Source organism: Apium graveolens, chromosome 10 (genome assembly GCF_009905375.1).
Source record: "Apium graveolens cultivar Ventura chromosome 10, ASM990537v1, whole genome shotgun sequence".
Lineage (NCBI taxonomy): Eukaryota > Viridiplantae > Streptophyta > Magnoliopsida > Apiales > Apiaceae > Apium > Apium graveolens.
In genome coordinates, this window is record NC_133656.1 from 54718532 (window position 1) to 54736857 (window position 18326).

Consider the following 18326-nt stretch of genomic DNA (forward strand, 5'->3'; position numbering starts at 1 on the left):
GTAAGTGACAAAACAGTCTTTTGTGGTTCGTCAATCATTTAGAATCTCAAATGATTCATCTATTTCCTTTAGCCAGGCTCTTGCCTCGACTGGGTCAGCTTGTTCCTTGGAACTCTGAGAGCTTAGCGACTTAAAGGTCATGAAAGAATTTCCCACCGCACTGTCTCCTCAGGGTGGTGGTTGGGGATAATAGTCTAAGTTCTCTTTAGACAGGTCCATGAATTGCCGTATAGGGGTACCATCTCGGGTCTCCTGTCCTTACTCGACTTTTGTTTCCTCAGTCTAAATATTACTTCCTACTCCCCATAATTGGGGTCATCTTACATAATTTAAATCCTCATTTTCCACTTCATCATGTTATGGGTTCCTTTTGTCTTGGTGGCAACCTCCCTGACTATCACGTTCAGGGTTTACTCTAACTCTTATTCCTCAAACTAGCTTTCATCTAAGATTTCATCTTTAAGCTCTTAAACCTTTGGAACCCAAATTCTATAGGAATACCTCATTATTCCCTTATCATCACTCTCGGTATTAATCTCATACCTATTTGTTGGCTCTCTGCCTTCATTCATCACTTTTACTGGCACAATATGTTCTTTTCCAATACTTCGGGCTGTATTGCTATCTCAAACAGCTTTTCGGTACCGGCTCCGGTTACCTTCACTACTATTTCCATTTTCTCAAAATCTCTTATAAACTCTCCAAAAAACATTATCATCTCGAGTCTCTCCTTTTTACTAAGGGCATCAGCCACCATATTGGCTTTCCCCGAATGATAAAGAATCTCCCAATCATAATTCTTGATTAGCTCTAACCGCCTCCTCTGGCGTATGTTGAGCTCTTTCTACGTAAGAATGTACTAGAGCTTCTATGGTTTGTGAATCTCACACTTCTCTCCATACAAGTAGTGCCTCAAATCTTTAGGGCAACACTATTGCCACGAGCCCAAGCTCATGGGTGGGGATATCGAATTTTAAATTCCCTTAATTATCTTGACGCAGACGTGATTATCTTGCTGTGCTATATAAGAAGCACCCTAATTCCTTATGCGAAACGTCACTTACAAATCACAAAATCTCATTTTCCATCCGGCAACGCCAACATAGGGAACGTCACCAACCTTTGCTTCGGTTCTTGAAAGTTGTTCTCGTATTTCTCTGTCCATTCGAACTTCTCAGTCTTACGAGTAAGTCGCGTTAAAGGGGCTATTATCTTTACAACTTGAACGAACCTCCGGTAGTGACCGGCCAATCCTACCTCTGGTAGTCGACCAAACCATGCTCATCAATTCATCAGTGGTCCTTTATCCAATCCTGTCAGGATCCTCCATGGGATCCTCCTCAACAACTATCCCTTCTAGGACAACATCCTCAACTGCTAAATCCTCAATATCAACATCATCCGGTCCTGCATTAGGACACTCTATCGGATCCACAATCCGATCTCCAATTAGTAATAAAATATCATCGTGATGTTGCTCCTCAACCTCAGGGTTCGGAGTCCCGCTACCATATACGATAACGAACTTCGCTCCTATCATGATATTTATAAGGGTTCCCATAAGGGTTTTAACTGTCAGTGCTACGTTAGGTAGCCCGACTATGAACTTGGCAAGAGTTCTTATTATCTTAGTTAACTTATTATCTTAACGTCCCATCATCTCTGAGGTTTATAACGCTTAGCTCTGATACCATTTCTGTAACACCCCCAGATCCGGGGTCGGGGATCCGGGTCGTCACGGTCTTTCTTTCCACAATATCACTTCACTTAATTAATAATAAATAACCTTATGCTATGACCCCACACTAACACACACCACAACCCGTTATAGTCTCAGAGATGAAATTTAAATAAGTACAAGTCTTTGAATCCATAATTTAAAAGTTATTACAACCCAAAATGATTACTTGATAAATTTACAGTTAATTGCCATTATCTGCCACAAGTTATAATTATACATAATTGATTCTCAAAAGTAGATTGTCTGATCTACAATAGATCTACCTCTGCAGCTATAGCAGCTACAACATCAACGGGAAGACGCGGGACGCTTCCCACACGCTTGCGCTGGGTCTGCTGGAGTCTGGCCATCTTTCCTAACTGTTGTTGTGTGATGAAGAAATAAAGCAAGGGTGAGCAGCAAGCCCACCAAAATAATATGTATAATGATTTACAATATATGAGCCTACTCATAATACTCATGAAAGTCTTGGTCAAAAGAAATGAACCAAGTTTGATATCTTAATGCGATGAAGTCGCAAAATATTCAGTATATATACATATATACTTTTCAAAATATTGGAAGTCCTCTTCCATGCATAATATACACAAAGTCCCAGTGTATAACTGTATAAAAAAATATCGTTGCAAGGTGATCTCATATATCTAACCTTGTCTCAACGTTTTTCTGAAAATCTTTGTCATTCATAAGACAATTATTAATTAGATATAAGTTTAAAAGATGAGGTTATAAAATACCCCAATATACTTATATCTTTCCCAATACTACTTGAACTACCACCGTTCAAGTTATAATCAGTTTCAAAAGTTCATCACATAGATGAGACTATAAGGCAAGATTTGAATAGATTAAATCTTTAAAATATTATCAAAATAAAATGAAGTTACGAGATACTTCATTTGATGTAAACATCATTTTGAAAACTTGACCCTGCCAACACTCAACAATCGCCCAACCGTAGCCTTTCTATCGAAGTGCTCTGGGTAGTGTTGCAGAAATTATCCAATTGGATGATGAACTCATTACGGGAGTTTGCCGCGCCAGGAAGACCACTTACGATGATCAGTCGTAGTAGTACAACCCCACCATTTTCTACATGTAGAGGAGAACCTGTCGGATTTACTTGTCAACCGAACACTGAACTCCTAAGGAATGGACCGCCTTAGCGGAACTTCCAGGCCATTTGGGCCAATATAATAAGGCTGGGCCGGCGCTACTCGGCCACTTACGCCACTCCTAGTTCAGATGAAATCCATGACTCTGAAACGTAAAGCTTGTCCCCACTTTCCCCAAGTAGAAACTTGTTGATACGGCTCCACCAAGAAGTCGTATCTATTTGGAAAGGAGAACTCACCGATATTTCCCAGGCGATGCCTGTTAATGGATTAACTTGTTCCAAGAATTTTACTTCCCGAGTGTTGGGTAAGTAATCAATTCATTTATCAAAACAGCAACCTTGTTGCGAATATAAAACACACCACAGAGCCGGATCCCTCAGGTTTTGAGCGAGTATTTAAATCCCCTTCGAAAGGAGGATCTTAAAAAAAATGAGTTTTGGGATCCGCTCTAACTTTTAAAAAATCATTTTGAAGACTCGCAAAACATTTTTAAGAATGTTTGGAGTGAAGCTGATTTAATGAAGTAAATCAGTCCCCAGAATATTTAGAAAATGTCTGAATATTATTATTTAAATAATATTCCCATAAATAATAATCTTTATAAAAATAATTGAAGTAGAAGTATTAAAACTTATACTTGAAACGAGTATTAAATAACCAAAGATATACTTATATGAAAGTACTATCTTTATTTGAATAATCGAAAATAAGTTTGATTATTGACACCTTATTCTTTAATAAAATAAAGAATATACCTCAGCAAATAATCGGAGTCATAGATCCTCAAATGAATATTCAAATAATATTCATTAAATAATATAAACTGAGTCATAAGCCCTCGAATGAATATTCAAATAATATTCAGATAAATAAATAAAAGGGTCATAAGCCCTCGAATGAATATTCAAATAATATTCAGATAAATAAATAAAAGGAGTCATAAGTCCTCGAATGAATATTCAAAATAATATTCAATAAATAATATAAAAGAGTCATAAGCCCTCGAATGAATATTCAAATAATATTCAGATAAATAAATAAAAGGAGTCATAAGTCCCCGAATGAATATTCAAAATAATATTCAATAAATAATATAAAAGAGTCATAAGCCCTCGAATGAATATTCAAATAATATTCAGATAAATAAATAAAAGGAGTCATAAGTCCCCGAATGAATATTCAAAATAATATTCAATAAATAATATAAAAGAGTCATAAGCCCTCGAATGAATATTCAAATAATATTCAGATAAATAAATAAAAGGAGTCATAAGTCCCCGAATGAATATTCAAAATAATATTCATTAATAAAATAAAAGGAGTCATAAGTCCTCGAATGAATATTCAAAATAATATTCATAATAAAATAAAGTTAAAGTTATCGAATAAACCTTATTCGATTAATAGTTTTGAAAACTATGACCATATATATATATATAAGTATATATATATTTATATCCATATATACAAAATCTACTCGGGATCCTCGACTCCCGGTTTTAGAAAATATTTTCACCTTTGGGTCCCTGTACTAAGGGTATATGCAAATTACCGCTATCCTCTAGCATAGGTATTATCAACTGAATCAACAGATATTTATGGAAAGAATGCGAAACAGGCATGCATATATATATACCATAGCAGCATGCTTCAATATATTGCATAATTTGCTAATTAACCAACATGCATCTATCGCAAGATAATGCAAATACATATATTCATCACAACAACAGTTATAACGGGTAGAAAACTTGCCTGAGTGACTGGGGGTTACGAATGGCTCGGGACGAGTCTGGTAACCTATAAACAACAAGTAAGTTGGAATTAAACCAAAGTCACTTGTAAATCTATACTCTAACCAACTCAGACTCTAACGCTCGTTTTGCGCTTACTGATTCTCTTAAGTCACTCGAGTACCCTCGGCTCCACCATTTTTAATAATTTAACCTTTACGAGTTTTAAGGCGATTCCTTCGCGAGTGTCTTACCAACTGCCTAACACACTTACCATAAATGTTTCATGCATTAAATAACCCTTATTGGTCTTTAACCTATGTTTCAAAGTAAGGCGAGGGAAAAAGTTTCGTTCGCGAAACGCCGTTACTTGAAACGGTCGTTTCTCCTAAACCGTGCATCGGAATCGAACGAACTACATATCAAAACGAAGCTTGTAACATGAGCTATCTAAACATGGCAGTGGTCATAATCTAGCAGGGGGTTCTCGGGTCCTAATGTTATGCACAAAAATAGTCCAAAGAAAATCGGACGTTACGACGGCTATGTTTACGCGATTACCAATGTTTAAACTACTCCAATTAACCACCAACCAACTCATAACCATCAATACAACAAAACTTCACCTAAACCATACCACATCAGTCCATAATCTCCAAGGTTTTCAACTCAAACAACCACAATCACGACCTATGAACTATAATCAAGCTTCAATTACCAAAAACACTTCCAAATCAAACCAAACTACTAATAATCACAATCCATGCTTCTCATTTCACAACACCAACCATTAAACTTACTAACAAATAAAGTAAAGGCTAGGTTTTGAAGTTTATACCTTCCTTGGGAGGTGTTAAGTTGCTAAGCCTTAGGGAGCCTCCTACAAGCTTGATCTTTCCAAAGAAATCAAGAACACAAAGTTAGGCTTTGAAGTTTCTAAAAGTCCGATTTAAAGAACTGTAAAAATGAGGGTCTTACCATGATTATTTGGACGAGACTTGTGAACAAGAGTTGTAGGCCATCTCAATACCTTTCCAATGAGCTATAGAACACAATATTTGAGTGAGAAATGAAGGAGATACAACAGTTTTAGTGTTCTGGTTCTGTTTTGGCCGAGAGCATGAAGAACAATGCCTTGATTTCTTTTTGATTTTGATGAAAAATGATTTGCTTGGCTTGGTTGGTTTGATTTTTGTGTTTGTTTTAGTAAATTACCTAGTTGCCCTTGATTTTGTGTGGTTAAAAAGCCACCACATCTCCTTCCTTCCCATGTCATGCTTGTGTCATCCTCATAATGTCATCCTCCCCTCCTTGTCCTCTTCTCATTGGTTGGGTGACATCATCCTCTCTAATCCCTTTGATTAACTTCCTAATTATTTGCCTAATGACCGCTGATCTGTTATACGGTTCGCTTAACTTTCGTTTTCGTTTATCGTTTGAAGGATCATACCCGGGATCTTATTACTTAGGTTCCCTTAACCTTTCTCAATATATTATATTCCTTTTATGATCCTCTTCTATAATCCTTTAATTTAAATCCTTTTTATCCTGTTACCTTTTTCTCAAATCTTTCCGTATCTAGTGTATTTCCGGGAAAAATCAAAATGTTCGGTTTTGGATTCTGACGATCTTTACATACACTTATATCCCATATAAAGTACTAATAAAATCTCAGAATATCCATATCAGAACCCCTACATAGTGTGGCATGCAAAGTTTTCTCGTTCAGCAAAAACACTATTCATAAGGGTTTCAAAATTTCTCAAAAATTGGGGTTATTACAAAGCTCCTTTTAACTGGTCAAATAAGTCATCGATCCGCGGTAGAGGGTACTTATTCTTGATCGTCAACTTATTCAGTTCGCGGTAATCAATGCACAACCTCATACTTCCATCCTTTTTCTTTACAAATAACACCGGTGCGCCCCACGGGGATACACTCGGTCGGATTACTCCTTTGTCCAACAATTCTTGCAACTGAGCTTCCAATTCCTTCATCTCGACCGGCGCCATGCGATAGGGAGTTTTCGACACTAGTTCCTTACGAGGAGCCAAGTCAATCGTAAACTCGATCTCTCTGTCTGGAGGTAGTCCAGGAAATTCATCAGGAAATACATCCAAAAAATCTCTTACTACCGGAATATCCTCGATCTTCACAGATTCTTTCTCCACGTCCATGATATGAGCCAAATAAACTTCGCATCCTTGACGTATTAATCTTCTTGCCTTAATAGCCGTTAAAAATTTCTTCTCTTGCCTCTTTCCTTTAAATACACTTCCTCACCATCCTTGGTTCTTAACTTCACCTTCTTACTTTTACATTCTATTTGTGCTTCATGGTTTGACAACCAATCCATTCCTAGTATAACCTCAAATTCTCCTAACTTAAAAGGAATTAAGTCAGCAGAAAAGTGCCGACCTTCTATAGACACATCAGAATCAGGACAAATCTTATTAACAACAACTTTCTCTTGATTTGCTACCTCTATAATCACATTAGGCTCTAGGGAGTATGCAACACAATTTAACTTATCAAGAATACTTTCAGAGATAAAAGATCTAGTTGCTCCAGAATCCATCAAAAATTTTACTTCTACTGAGTTTATAACAAGCATACCTGCTACCACGTCCACCTCCTGCACCGCATCTTTCATTGTCATGTTAAAGGTTCTAGCTCTGGGTTGAGCTGATGGTGCTGGGAGAGACGGCAGTCCAGCAATTCTGAGAACATTAGCCTTCTGCACAGGCTCCTTGCAATTCCTGGCCATATGGCCCACTTTGCCACACTTGAAACATGTTGAATCAGGCTTCCTTACTCCACTTGGACATTCTGAAGAATAATGCCCCTTCTGGTTGCACTTAAAACACGTTATATCCAGCTTATTACACCTCCCCGGGTGTCTCTTTCCATAGTTCCTGCATTCTTGCATCTGGGATCTGCTATCCTTCCCCGGTTGTCCAGCTTTCTGGAAACGGTTCTTCTGAGCTCCATTACCGGGTCTAAACTTCTGAAACTTTTGGTTTTGACCTCCACCATTCTTCCCAAACTTCCCTCTGAACTTTGAGCTTCCTTGCTCTTGCTCAGAGCTTTCAAACTTCCTCTTTCTTCCTTCATTTTCTCTTCGGGCAGCTTCCCGCTCTCCTTCCACTATCATCGCTTTCTGAACCAAAGCAACATAGTTCTTGATCTCCAGCATTGCTATTTGACTCATAATCCATGGCTTAAGTCCCTGTTGGAACCTCTTAGCCTTCTTCGCTTCCGTATTCACGTACTCAGGTACGAACCTTGATAATTCCGAAAACTTCACCTCATATTTTGGTACTGACATTTCCTCCTGTCTAAGATCAAGAAACTTCATTTCCAATTGATCTTGCATATAGCTTGGCAAATAATTTTCTAGAAACATCTCAGTGAACTTCTCCCATGATAAGTCTTTGCCTTCCAACAACGCCTTAGAAGACTCCCACCAGAAACTTGCTTCATCTTTCAGATAATAACTTGCGTACTGAGCTTTCTTGTCGTCCTTAACTTCTGCTAACTCAAAGGCTTTTTCCATTTCTCTCAACCACGACTGCGCTTTAATTGGGTCTGGCAAACCTAAGAACTCTGGGGGATGAACAGATTGAAAGTGCTTAAAGTTTCCAACTTTAGGGGCCACAGGTTGTTGCAAAAGCTGAGCAAGTCTGCTCATCATAGTAGTTTCTGGGTTTATTTTTGGGTCTTGGGTGGGAATTTCTTCTTCTTGGTGATCTGGTGAGTTGGCCATTTCTTACAAACCTGATTGAGCAATTATTTAGCAATACGATGGCATGGCATATAACAACAGTTTCTATAAAATCTCTTTTGTGGGTTTTAAGTTTTACCCAATTTTGCACATGCAATCCTTATTACTACATAATTCTCATATCAGTGTTGTTTTATCATGGCACAGAACAGGGTTTTATTATCTTTAAACATGGTTATACGAAAACATGGTATTGAGAAAAGTTTATAAGATAATCAAGGTGCACAATGGAAAGCAAGACAATGGACTTATTTAAACAAATGGTACGTAGAGATAATTTTTGGATATCATAAGTTCTGAGATAAGGTACAATAAATAGCAGGGTTAAACAGAGGAAAAATTGGAAAACATCCCCCTATCTACCCCTAACTTCCAACTACTACTACTACTACTACTACTACTACTACAACACTGATCTAAATATAACAAGATAAATAAAAAAGGGATCCCAGCATCTGACCAAGTATCCCAAAGCCTACCGGCGCTGAAAACAACAATCTACGGGCTCAACCAACAGTCCTGTCTAATCATCTAGAATCTCTCTCAACATGACCAACATCTAGCAAATGATCTTATGCAGCCTCCAGGCCTCAGCATCAGCATAACTAGTGGATGGTCCCTCATCCAATCTCCTCCTGGTAACCTGCTCCACCATCTTCTCCCGAACTCGCCACTCATCATCCATAACAGAAGCACTCTGCCTAGACTCTCTGGCTAGTCTATCCACCAAAGCTCCCAACTCAGGAATGCGGGAGTACACAAAGTCTCGATCCTGGGCTAACTTACCACTCACACTGACAGAAACAGTCTTAGGCATCTCCAACCCTGGCTCAGGGGCAGGGGTCTCTGAATCTGGCCTCAAGGGTGAAATCTGCATGGGGATCTCACTACTCTCAGAAGGGTCCTCCTCTGGGTCTGAACTAACATACACAGGCTCCTCCGGAGAGGGCGGAATGGGGTCCACAGGGGTACCAGTCAAACTAATCTCTGAGTCTGAGTCACTACCACTACTAGGATCTTGAGAAAAAATATAAAATATCAACCAAGAAATAATGTTATGGTTAAATAAAGCTTCCAGCTAACTCACACCCTAACTCTAGTTTCCGCTTTACCAATAAAGACCTTCCTTAGACTATACCTAATAGTCTTAAACAACTCTATATGAGTCGAATTCTCTCGCGATATAGATATATTCCAAAAATACCCCTTTTTAATCCTAACTTGTCTCAGGGACTAGATCCTGTAGCTCTGATACAAACTTGTGACGACCTTAATCTCGGGGTTAGGAAATGAGGACTCACACACCTCTAATCTAATAATTAAATATGCATAAACCCCGATTAACTACTAATAGGATCAACAGGATAAAGTATGAGACAAGATTACAACTACCAATCATAAAATATAACTTACAAACCCAAAATATTATTAGATAACCAATATCGATTCCGGCTGGGAACCGACAGATAACCCATTGTATCTTTATACACTTCTTTCTAGGCGCGAGCTCACTCATGATTACCACTACCTGCTCTGGCAACCGGAAGCCCTCAACACGGTAGGGACCACCAGGTACGCTCTTACGAGCAGTGCGCCTAAGCCTGGCCATCTTCTTGCTTAACTGCCATGGTTAGATCAAAACAAATGAGTATAAAACTCAGCAAGTAACTATATAGCAGTTCTACAATATCAAATCACAATATGCTTTACCAAACTCAGGGCATTCTACTTTATTTGATCTAGGTGGCAGATTTCCATCTTTTGGGTTAAGGAAAGGTTTCTGAAGAATAGTATGGGGCTTTCAAAGAACAAGGCTCAAAGCAGAACGAAAGCCGACATTCATCACAAATCATTAAAGGATCAGAATAGATCTTTCAATAGAGGAAAGCAATAGTATTTCAAGATATAGGATCAATCATATGATCAACAATTTCAAGAATCAGGGTTCTCGAGCTTTAAGCTCCATAATAACATAATCAACTCTTTCCAAAGCAATATAAACCATTTTCATTTTCAAAAATCAATTTACTGAACAAAAGTTTCAGTTCCCTTTTAAATAATCAATTAGAACCCTTGATTGGATTACTTTTCTTTCCATTTCATTATGTACGGGTGATCAGCCTGCACCGACCTCCATCCGGTCATTAAGGTACCAATCAACATAATTTTAGCCTGAAGTTGGACTAGCCCCGCTAGCCTCTTACCATGACTGGACTAGTCCCACTAGCCTCTTACGTCCCAATCCAATCCATCAGGAATTCATTTGGAAAACCTTGAGTTGGAAAAACAAGTAGGTTTTCAAAAATCCATTTTATCATTACCAAACATTTGAAATCATTCGGACTCTTTCAAGTCGAAACTCATTCTTAATTCAGATTTGAAGGAAACAAAGTTCAGGGAGTGATTCAAAGATACGCAAGGAACAATTCATAAGAATTCTGTATCAGGGATAACAAAGCACTAAATTAGAAGGATCAACATTGGTTTAGGGATCAATAGGGTGATCAAGAGAAACAGGGTATCATTAAACAGGGTTAACAAGGATAATCAAAAGGTTCATTATGATTCATGGCTTAAGAGATAACTTGAGCAGAAAGGACAGAATATCAAAGGGTGAAATCAATAAGCTTTTCAATAACAGATTATCAAGAACCAGGGTACTTCAAATCAATATCAGGATTTCATAAAACAAGGGTTTCATACTTAAACAGTTCAATACTCTACATGGTATGAACAACATTCGCTTTATAACCATTTACACAAGTAATCAGAGTTACTTGCCTGAATTTGCTTTCCTGAAGGTTGAACTACTGCCACCTAGTAAATCCTTTCCTTTCCTAGCCTGAATGCCCTCACACTCCGAATCTACAATAAAACCAAAACCTTAATTAGATTCTCAACTCTCGTTCCCAGAACGATCACTCTATACGATAACTCGATTATATCCTTGACTCGAGCATACGAATATAGCTTATACATATAAGCACATAGCACATAGCATATCTCTTTTTCGTAACTTTTATATCCTTATATACTTAATAATCGAAGCACACTTGTTTATTCTTAGCTATTTCTCAAACCACACTATTATAACCCTTACGAGTACAGGATTTATTCACAACCAAACATTTACGTCCATAACTATCACTTATATCTTTTAAAATCAATCAACTTAGTTCCGTTTTTCTTTTGTTCCTTAATTCGAACCACATACTACAATCAAGCAAACAAATTCATAGATATTCACTTATACACCTTCAATCATCTTTCTGATCATCAAAACCAAGTTTTTGACTTTTAGTTCCTATGGTCTATTCGACCTTAACACACAAAATCAACCAAATACTTACTTTAGTTCACATAAACACATAGCTCATTCAAAAACCATTAAAGAATCATTCTCCTTTCTTTTAATCATAAAAATTCGATCCATAATCATATATATACAATCAAATTTCTCAAAATTACACCATGCATCCTTATTCTTAGCATAATCCAACTTTTAAACTAACACCCTTTTCTTTATCCAACATCGACATGCAAGTGGGTATACACACATGCACACACTTCTACCTACACATAAGTGTTTATCGAGAAGATTTAGGGATGATTGGTGAGTTTGATCAAGGAAAAGAGAGGTATACCGAGAGAGATTGAAGAAAGCCGAGAGAGAGAGAGTGTTCGAGTGAGAGAAGGAGAGAAAAGAGAGAAGAGAGAAAGTGAAAGCACGGGAGCAAGAAGAAAAAAAAAGGGAATGAGTTTATATATCACTCAAAAACAAGGGCAATTTGGTAATCTTCTAATTCCTTTTTCACTCTTACTTGTCCCATCTTTTTACTAAAATAAAACAAGGATTAAATATAAAATATCTCTCTCTCGGGAAGTCGAGAATTATTGAAAATCACATTTTTAATACGTAGGCCTCGAAATTAGCTTTTTAACCATTACTCATAATAAGATTTTGAGCGAACGGTTGATTTTATATGAATTTCGCAATCATGCCTTAATAATATCATTTTCCATATAAAATCAATTTAAAAATGCAAAGATCAACAATCAAACTCACTTATCATTTTTTAAAAAGTCTCTAGGACCACTACGAAGATCACAGAACAAATCTCATGTTTTTATCTTACTCGAATGATTTTATAAAAATGCACGAAGGTTAATTAAACCTTTATTTAAACCACGTAATTCCTTTAAAATTCACAAAATTGTAACAGATCACATAACCATGCACACAGACAACAATCTCACATATATAATCACATAACGACTCAATTCTGATCATAGAATTTATCCCTCTTTAATCCTTATCCTGTTTTACGCGTACCGGGTCACGTTCAACCTGACGGCCTGACGTTCAGCGTTTCGATTACGCTTCTCATTCTCATTATCAATTGACACGTCACTTAGGACGGAATACTTTATTTACTCATTCATTTCATTCAACCACACATAATTCGCATTTTATATTCTTTAATTCCTTATTAGGACGGGTTTCGTTCTTCCTGACGGCCCGACACCACAGCTTAACTTCTGAGCTGACTCTTTAAATTGGAACGTTTATATCCACGCTCCTATATTATAATATACAGAAAAGAAAATTAATCAGCACTTAATCACATAATTATAATCATATCACATAACACATACTTTATTGATTTAATTACATCGCATAATTATTAGTCGTCACAGAAAACATCCCCTAAGACAACAAACCATGAAACATAAAATGTTCCTCCAGGCGTTTGGAGGAAGCTGACAGGGGTTAATTTTCAAATCAGCTAGGAGGTGAGGAATGAAGGGATGAAAAGGAAACCTAAGCCCAACATAAAGGGCATATGTGTAAACAAAAAGAGTATCGGGTTTCCAATGGCAAGTACGGTCGCCACAGAAACTGGAACTAGCCTAAGGGGAGGACGAACATTATAACATGCATTTAACTTATCATAATCTATATTGTGCCATGTGTTGCAATGATTAAAAGAGTCGAGATGTGCAGTGGAAGGATATTCGTCCCCCCTAGTATTAATCATATATATCAAAGATATGTAAGAAGAGTGGATTTCGACATCCTTACCTCTTTTTGAAGTCGGGGCTATCTTGGCCGCTCTCTCGGAATTCTTATCAGCCATTGATGGAGGTTGAAGGAAACCTTGAAACCTTGGAAAGAAGGAGGCTGGAAAAGGCTTAGAGATGGCCGGAAAACTCTTAGAGAACGAAGAGTGTTGAGAGTGTTGAGAGAAGAGGAAGGAGTTTGAGAAATGAGTGAAATGAGAAGTGTGAGGATTTCACTCTCCCATCCCACTCTTATATAGGCACATGGAGGACAATTGGGCCTAAAAAAGACATTTTGGCCCAAGAAAAGAATGTTTTGGAAGGATCCAGAAATAAAATTTAAATTAAATAGATATTTCTGAAAATTTCTGGAAGAATCCAGAGAGAACCCTAGAAGTTCTAGAAAATCAGGAATGTGAGCCAAAGCCCAATTAAAAACAATGGGCCCAAGTTTGATCCCAAAATGTAAGCCCAAATTAAATTGAAAGCCCATAAATGGGGGCCCAATTGAAAGGCCTGTAGAAAATAAGCCCAATAAAGAGACAAGCCCAGAAAAGGGCCCAGATATAGGAGGTTAAAGGCCCATGAGCCAAAGGCCAGTTAAACAACCCAAAAGAGAAAGCCCAGGAAAATAAAAAAATTGTTGTTTTTTTCTGAACTAATTCGACCAGGATTAAAGCTGTGTTTTTGGTCGAATGATCTAGGTCGAAATTACCTTCGACCAGGGCTAGAAGGAGAGTATAATTCGGTCAAAACGTACGTCCTAAGCAAAAATTCCTGATCGAAAATAAATAAAAGGAGAAAATCCTGGCCGAAATTCGACCAGGATTCCTAGTCGAAGTGCCTGAGGTCGAAAAAACCACGACCAGGATCCAAAAGGGCTGAATTCGCCCAGAAAAATAAAACAAATCCTGATCGAAAGGGTCAGGAATCCTCGTCGAATGGTTCTAGTCGAAAGAATCTTCGACCAAGGCAAGGAAGAAGCATAAATCGGTCAAAATCATAAAATCCTGACCGAAAGAAATTAAAATATTGCTCGAAAAAAATATATATATACATATATATTTCCTGATCGAAGAATCAACCATGAATTGAGGTCGAAAACTTCTTGCTCGAAACCCCGTCGACCAGGGCAAACAGATGTCAAATTCGACCAGGATCCTGGTCGAATTAGACAGGATTCCTGGTCGAACCAGGTAAAAAAAGAGGGAGGAAGAAAAAGAAAATCAAGGAAATTCCTTAAATATTTTCTGGAAAATATGAACATTTTCAGAATTTAGGGAAAAATCCAGAAAATCAAGGAAATTCCTTAAATATTTTCTGGAAAATATAAATATTTTCAGAAAATGAGGAATAAATCCAGAAAATAAAGGAAAAATCCCAGAATTAAGGGAAAATTCCTGAAAATCAAGGAGAAATCCCAGAATTCAGGGAAAATCCTGGAAATTAAGATAATTCCTAAATATTAGGGATTAAAGCAAATCATTCTAAATATGTAGGTTGCTCCACGCTTTACACAAAATGATACCCTGTAAGGTAACAAGTGAAAACTTCTACGAAACCTAGCCATTATTTCCCAAAAGTTCGGGGGTAAATGATAGGGAATAAATAAATCCTGATTACGTTTATTAATATTGCATTAATTACACATGATTTGGGCCACAAAGCCTAAATAAGAAGATGTCTAACATTCAAACCAAAAAGGTTAACACATTGATCAGGCCTGATGGACCAGATCAGGCCTGATGGAACAAAGAAGGCCCACAAACCTGAATATTAATTAATTTCATAATTAATTAAATAAGGGAGAAAACATCTGTCAATATGAGTCCAAAGACGGATGTGAATCCTTGTAGATCAGCCCTCAAGGGATCAAATCGAATAAGGAATCAACTTCCTACTTCCTAGGACTCCAAAGTCCATTCTGATTCTGAGACTTGCCCATCAAGTCTCCTAACCCAAGTCCGATTTAAGGACTCCCAAACATCTATATAAGGGGCCTCACCCCACGAATCAGAACTACGTTTTTTGACTTGATCCTTGGCAATCAGCAAGGTACGTAGGCATCTTGTTAAGGCAGATCGAGTCACGAAACACAAGAGCAGTCAAATCGAGCCTCGAAGCTCATGTTCCTTAGTAATAGATATAGCAATTATTATACCTTAGTTTTTAATCCATAACATCCCTGGAACTCCAACTCTGATCAAACCCGAATAAACTCCGGCCATGTATCGATTTCATTCGTTTGTACATGAAACTTTGATTTAGTAACTCAAATCAAAGCTTGAATCATGTACAATCAAAGCCCTAACACCTAGCATACCTCAGATTAACCAAAATCAAAAACGTAAAATTGAAATTGAACATAAACCCTAATAATCAAATTAGACTATCTAGCAATAATTTTGTTTAAATTGATAGCATAAATCGACTATAAACATTCATATGAATCTATTCAAACCATCAAATCAATCAAATAAACCTAGAATCAAAAATCCCTAATTTCACTAAAGAACCCTAAAAATTAAAATAAAAAAAATGAATCTATACATGAAATTGATTGCATAAACAGATAGAACATATCAAAAGTTTCAATTTGAGTACTTACATGACTATGATTCAACCTGAGAATCACCAGAAATCAACGATTGATTCTTTGACCCGAATTCAAGAACCCTAACCCGATTTCAGAGAAAATTCTGATTTTTCTGATTTTGTTTTTATATTTTTTATATAATTTAATTACTAAAATTAAATTATTAATAATTACAGAAAAATACCACTAATTACAATATAGGCCTTAATTATATCTCTTAACAAAATTAATTAGCCCTTAATTAATAATTTATGGGGAATAATTATAAATTTTTAATTTCAAATGATAAAATACATGCCAAAATTCCACAAAAATGCATAACCCAAAAATAAAAAAATATGCAATATTTTAAAGTACCATAATTTTACAGAAATAAAAATATGATTTTGTGGCCTTCGGGGTACCCGTAGGGGCCCTGAAAAATCATTTTTCACAAAACGAGACATTTTCTAAATTAACTGGTTGTTCGGAAAAATCAATATGGTATACGTCATATTATGCAAAATAAGGCTAATTGCTCTATATGAATTAACTGCTATTAAAATGAAACCCGGATAGTATAACTTTTATTATAAATCTATTTAACACGTAATAAAATATCCAAAAAATATTACGAACTATACGGAACACATACAACACATAGCAGCTAATATTTTATGATCAATACTTATTTATAAAATAATAAAACCCATAATACTCAATTATTTTTTTATAAAACAGCCGTAATTTCCCAATTGTTACATCCTTCCCACCTTAAAAGGATTCTGTCTTCAGAATCATGCTAAGAAAACAACTGAGAATACTCTTCTAACATTTCATTCTCAAGTTCCCAGGTTGACTCTTCAATCATAGGGTTTCTCCACAAAAATCTTACTAACGGTACTACCTTATTCCTTAACACTTTTTCCCGCCGGACTAGAATTCTTACTGATTGTTCAACATAAGATAAATCAGCTTGAATTTCTATCGGCTCGTAATCTATCACATGCCTCGAATCTAGATTATATCTCTTGCGAATAGACACATGGAACACATTATGAATATGCTGCATATGTGGCGATAAGGCCAACTCATATGCAACTTTCTCCGTTTGCTTCAGTATTCCTAATGGTCCAACATAACGCGGTTTAAGTTTGCATTTCTTGCCAAATCTAGTCAATCCCTTCCATGGTGATATCTTCAATAATACGGGTTCTCCCACATTAAATTTAATATCTTTCCTAGCTTGGTCTGCATATTTTCGTTGACGATTCTGCGTTGCTTATAATCATTTCTGAATAAATTTCACCTTCTCTTTAGTTTGCTAGATTAATTCGGACCTAGAATCTTTCATTCACCAAGTTCATCCCAGCATACTGGAGATCTATATTTCCTCCCGTATAAAGCTTCATAGTGTGGCATACCAATGCTTGCATGATACATATTATTGTAGGAGAATTCCATTAACGGTAAATATTCATCCCAACTGCCTTCAAAGTGAAAAGCACATACTCGTAACATGTCTTCAATTTTCTAGAATCCAATGCAATCACATTACCATATTGCATCAGTACACATCTGAGTCCTCTATAGGAAGTGTCGCTGTAGATGACAAAGTTTCCTTGATCGTCTGGTAAAACCAATATAGGCGCAATTACCAATCGATTCTTCAATTCCTGAAAACTTTCCTCACATTTTTCATTCCATATAAACTTTTCATTCTTTCGAGTCAACCTCGTTAATGGAGTAGCTATCTTCGCAAAATTTTTAACAAATCTTCGATAATAACCAGCTAATCCCATGAAACTTATAACATCCATATGTTTCTTCGATCTTTCCCAATTCAAAATAGCTTCAATCTTTGCGGGATCAACTTAAATTCCTTCAATAATAATTATATAGCCTAGAAATTATACATATCTTAGCCAAAATTCAAATTTAGAAAATTTCACGTAAAGTCATTCCTTTCTCAAGATTTCTAAAGAAATTCTCAAATGCTCTGCATGTTTTACTTTAGTGTTCGAATAAATAAAAATGTCATCGATAAACACAGTCACAAACTTATTCAAGTATTTCTTAAAAACTCTGTTCATTAGATCCATGAATGCGACTGGTGCATTAGTCAACCCGAATGCCATTACTAAAAATTTATAGTGGTCATACCTGGTACAAAATGCAGTTTTAGAATATCCTCAGCCTTAATTTTCAGTTTGTGATAACATGATCTTAAGTCAATCTTCGAGAACCATGCTGCTTCTTCACTTAATTGATTAAATCATTAATCCTCGGTAAAGGGTATCTATTCTAAATGGTC